Below are 4,980 nucleotides of genomic sequence, written 5' to 3'. Positions count from 1 at the left end.
TTTGTGGAGCATGCCTGTTTTTCTGCGCTGGTTGTTCAGTTTTTACTGTGCAGTCTTGATGACAGCGCAGTCCAACTACCTTTCTGCAAGCATTTGGTGCTTGCCTCTTCGTTGACAAGTATATTAACTGTATACAAGAAAACCGTAGTCAATGGCACTGCAGATAATGTGGGGGCCATCTTTATAACCTCTCTGGGAATGCATTTACGCTGAAACAACCTTCACCCAGTCCATGCCCCTCATCTCAGCTCAAAATCACCCTTCCTTGCGGGTGAAGTGGCTCATTTTGTCCAGGTGCCTTTGGAGAGAATGTTGGAACTATCGTTAATGACACATGGATGCTAAGCTATCTCGTGTGAGCATTAAAGGGTATCTCTGACCTCTTCATGCCTGCCAAACAACAAAGGCAGAAACCAGGTTATGTTGAAGGTGGGTAGAAGTTGGAGCAAAAGAAAGTGGTGGCGAGGTGTCAACCAGCAGTTATTGCCAGATAACAGCGCATTGACAAGAGAGAGAGGAGTGAGGTAGAGGAAGTGATACCAAGAGGGCTTGTCAGTGTGAGAGGAGAAAGTGAATTGAGAGCTGTCTCAGTATAGCCATCTCCTGACGCTGGTTGAAACATTCGCAGGCTAGTGCATGAGTGCTCTGATTACCAAGAATGCCTAAAGCCACTGTTTGAGAGGTTTAAGGGATGCATGTTTGCCCAAGTACCCAAACCAGCTTGAATGTATGCTAGGTTTGGGAAGAGAAGGATTCAAGGATGGAGAGTGCCAAGCTGAATGAAGTACAAGATACTGTCCCAGTAAGCTGGGCAACACATTGTTGGAGCTTACGGTTCTGGCAGTGAATTCGCAAGTGCTTAACCCTTTCACTGCCAGGTTTTTTTACCCATCGCTGCACACTTCCTGCCGGGTTTTTTTTTGCACGTTAGTTTCCTGGAAATTTTATGCCAGTAATGCACTGGGATGCTTTGCAGGACATGTCATTTTTATTCAGGGTAATGTTATAAATGTTAGTTATACTAAAATAAATCTTCCAGGAGAAATCTCGCCCGTCGGATTTCCTCTTCTTACGTGGATTTTTCGGTGGTAGGGGCTCTTCATCGCTGTCATCACTCGACAAGACACTTAGATAGGCTGCTTCCTTGTCACTATCATTGGAGTCTGAATTCATCAACAGTTCTTGAATTTCTTACGTCAAAGCGTGGACGCATGTGGCACGCTGCCTCGCCTTGGCTGCTGTGCTGAGACCAAAGCAAAGCGACGCGGATGTAGAAACATGCGCTCCATCTGTTGTTTGAAATTTACCCTACAGGTTGTATGAATTTATGGGGCCTCTCTATAGATGGCATGACATGTTTGCATCGTTTTTTTTTTGTTTTTTTTTTCACGAGCATTATCGGGATCGGCAGGGAGTGTGCATGTGTTGTGACCGAAGTTATCTTGGGAGCGGCAGTGAAAGGGTTAATGAGGCTGTACCATCTCCCACAAACGAAAAATGTGGGAGTTGAAAGTAGGTCCATCATGACGGCGAGTCTGCAAATGTGCTTGTCAAGGTGGGTCTTGAGCTCGGTACCCCAGGTGGCTGACAAAGATGGCAGGGAATACATTTGCTGAATATGATCCAATCAGATAAGAATACATTTGCTGAATATGACCCAATCAGATAAGGGCTGTCAAATGTGCTTGTCAAAGCAGATCTTTTAACCCACCACAGGGTAGCCATTATTAGAAGGTTGGACAGGGTTGGGCAAGGAAAAGGAAACACTTTGGTTCTACGTATAATTCTCCTACGGTTTGCATTTGCTTGTGTTTGTCTGGTGCCATCCTCATTCAATGGGAAAAATGATAGCATTCACACTCTTACACCCTGGCAGAGACTCCGGAACAGGGGGGTGCAAGGGGCACGGTTACCGTTCTCCAGATGGGGTAGCGCCCCCCCCCCCCCCCCCAGTCTCCAACTGCTTGCACTCGGACCAGATTTCTGACAAACGCTTCAATTTTAGGATGTTATTAATGTAGAGTGAGACTGAGCTAGTTGGCTTCATAGCCAGTAATAAAGTATATAATTTGAATAACCTAAACCAGTCATGTCCCAGCAGAAGTTGTTGATTGACTGATCTCTGTACTTGAGCATGATTAGCAGAATTGAAACAGACTGTGCGCAAACCTTTTTAATGCAGTCAATCACTCCTCATGTGTACACCTTTATAAAGTTGGCCTTTTCAATATAATTTTAGATGCATTAGCAAATACAGTTTTGAAGTGAAATATAAAAAATATAAACAAAAAGTAAATAAAATTGAATACTATTTGAATAAAGCATGGAATAAATACACAAGTGGACAAACTGGAAGTCTTGCCTCCTCCCACTCAAAAAAAAAGTTCCGGAGTCCCTGTGCCCTGGCCATATATTTTATGCACTACATTGTGCAGCATGCATTTTTATGCTTTTATTGCCTGTTATATATGTACTGCTATGTTATGTTATACTTGACAAGATTAAAAAACTTTTTTTGTCTTCTTTTACATGTGCTTGACAAGATTAAAAAACTTTTTTTGTCTTCTTTTACATGTGCTTAAGTGCACCACATGTTCAAAAGTAATGAGGTGGATATACACGGTGCACACTATTCAACAAAGAATTTTTTATACTGTTGCATTCTTGACATATGTGCTATCTGGGAAAGTGCGCCCTGCAGTTTTTGTTCTGTGGTATAGCTTTGCTTCTTAAGAACTTGCAATGTGCCTCCCTGATATCATGGTTTTAAAAGGGTTTAACATCCCAAAGCGACTTGGGCTATGGGGGACGACGCCGTAGTGAAGGCCTCCGGAAATTTCAACCACCTGGATTTCTTTAACATGCACTGACATCATAAAGTATGTGGGCCTCTGGAATTTTGCGTCCATCGAAATTGACCGCCGCGGCCGGGATTTGACCTGCGTTTTTCGGGTCAGAAGCTGAGCGCCATAACCACTGAGCCACCGTGGCAGCGCCACTGTTGGGAGTGTCTTCATGAAAACATCGGTGCCTTTATGAGTCAAAGTTCATATTAATTTCTTGTTCTTACAAATCTGCGGCACTTATCTCTGGTGTATATTAAACTGTCTTTGTATGTGGCAAAAATTGTACTATAATGGCATGTTGTGTCAAGCAATCAGCACACTGTTACATTACAGGCAGAACCTTGGAAGGCTTAATATGTGGTGAAGGCATCACTGCTGTCATGTTTCATGCCTTGAAATGTCGAATGGCCTGCCTGGCTCCAGGTGTGCTCCAATGGGAGTTTACTCTTGCCTGCCAGTTACTGTTATGGCGCACATGCATTCATTGTCACTGAGGTGGGACATTGACCAGGGAGGCTGGGAAATCTTTGCAAAGGCCTACCAGTAATCTGCTGACATCGTCTGGTCGTTGTGAGTGTGATCTGGCATATACTCCAAGGCAAGAAGAACTTTTACATCGTATGCACATAACCAGCACTAGTTCTGGTTTCAGCCAAGCTGTGCAACTCCTGCACCTCCCTACCGTTACTCATCCACAGAAATTACTGACTCCGAACTTTCCTCCCTGGGCGCTCTCCTCTGAAGATCAAACAATTTACGCCAGATGCAAATGCCAAGAACAGCATGCAACAGGCAGCGCTACTGCAAGCTGCTCTCAACTACTCAGCCGAGAAGTAGGTACTCACAAGACGCACATATCTTCGCCTATGCTCAACACCTCAGCAGACCTCTGCCAATCACTAGCCAGTTTTTCATGATATTGCATACCTACACTACTTGGCTACTGCTGCAGGTCACGATAAAACATTTTAATGGATACCAGCCCACTGTGGTATTCTTGCCAACGAAAAAGAAGATGAAGTGGCCCCCAAAGGCCCACAGTGTCATAAGTACAAGAAAATTTTTGTCACAAATTCAGATTCTGAATGTTTTGAATTCAGGTTCCGGAATTCCGACAAATTCCAAACGACTATTTCAGCATGCCTGCCTTGCAGCAAACTGCCTACTATGCTACTACCTACTGGCGTGTGTGCACATACCAGGTGAAGGGAGCGGCAGCGCCCTTCACCTTCAGTCGGCGTTCTGCGCAAACAGCCTCGCAGAAAAAGAAGGATCAGATTGAGGGGCAGCAGGAATACGTGTGGACGGTGTGGGTTCTGGCAAGATAAGCTATCAATTACTTACCTCTTGATGGATACTGATAAGTTGCTAATCATGCCAAATGATTAGCAACTGAGAGAGTACCTGTCAAATGCGCTTCCTTCTCATTCTTCGAGCAATTTCACGCTCATGATCTGGATCTGCGGTCACTGTAACCTGCTCTAAGTGTGTGTATTCGTTTACCGCTTCCAATGCTTGGCCACAAATTGTGAACCATTGTTCTCTTCCCAGACTGTTCAGCATTAGTTTAGTTCTGCTTGTTTAGGTCATGCTCTGAAGTTCGTCCCCAAATTACCCGGAAAGGCTATGTCACCAAGAAGACTCGGCTCTTCTGAATCTAGTTCTCTGAATACCTCCTGTAAACACACGGTGAACAGTACTGGAAAGAGCGCGTCTCCTGCCTGACACCCTTCCTGATTTGAAAATTATATCGCTTTCGGTGCAGAAGACTGCGGCCGTTGTGCAGTCCCTGTAGGTATTTCCAACATATCTTCGTACGTATGCAAAGCGAGAATGTAGAAGAGGCAGATGTAAATGTACTGTTCAAATAATTCATCTTTGTTGCTGATGCAGAGGTGCACCTTTTTCAAACTTTTTTTTTTTTTTTTTTTTAGCGAGCTGTATTGTCCATTCAACTGCCGTTTTATGTGTGCTGATGAAACGCTCACGCGAAAGGGCACTCTTTGGTTCATATATTTCGCCTTCGGGATACCGTGTGTGCGCTAGTCGCAGAGTGTGTTGTGTTCTTGAAAACTGCGAATTCGTCAACATTGTTCAGGTGGCGGCGCACGAAGTAAGACAGCCTGACCACGCG

The sequence above is a fragment of the Amblyomma mixtum genome, chromosome 5 (genome assembly GCF_055824585.1).
Source record: "Amblyomma mixtum isolate Tamu chromosome 5, ASM5582458v1, whole genome shotgun sequence".
NCBI classification, from domain to species: domain Eukaryota; kingdom Metazoa; phylum Arthropoda; class Arachnida; order Ixodida; family Ixodidae; genus Amblyomma; species Amblyomma mixtum.
This window is presented reverse-complemented; position numbering follows the sequence as displayed.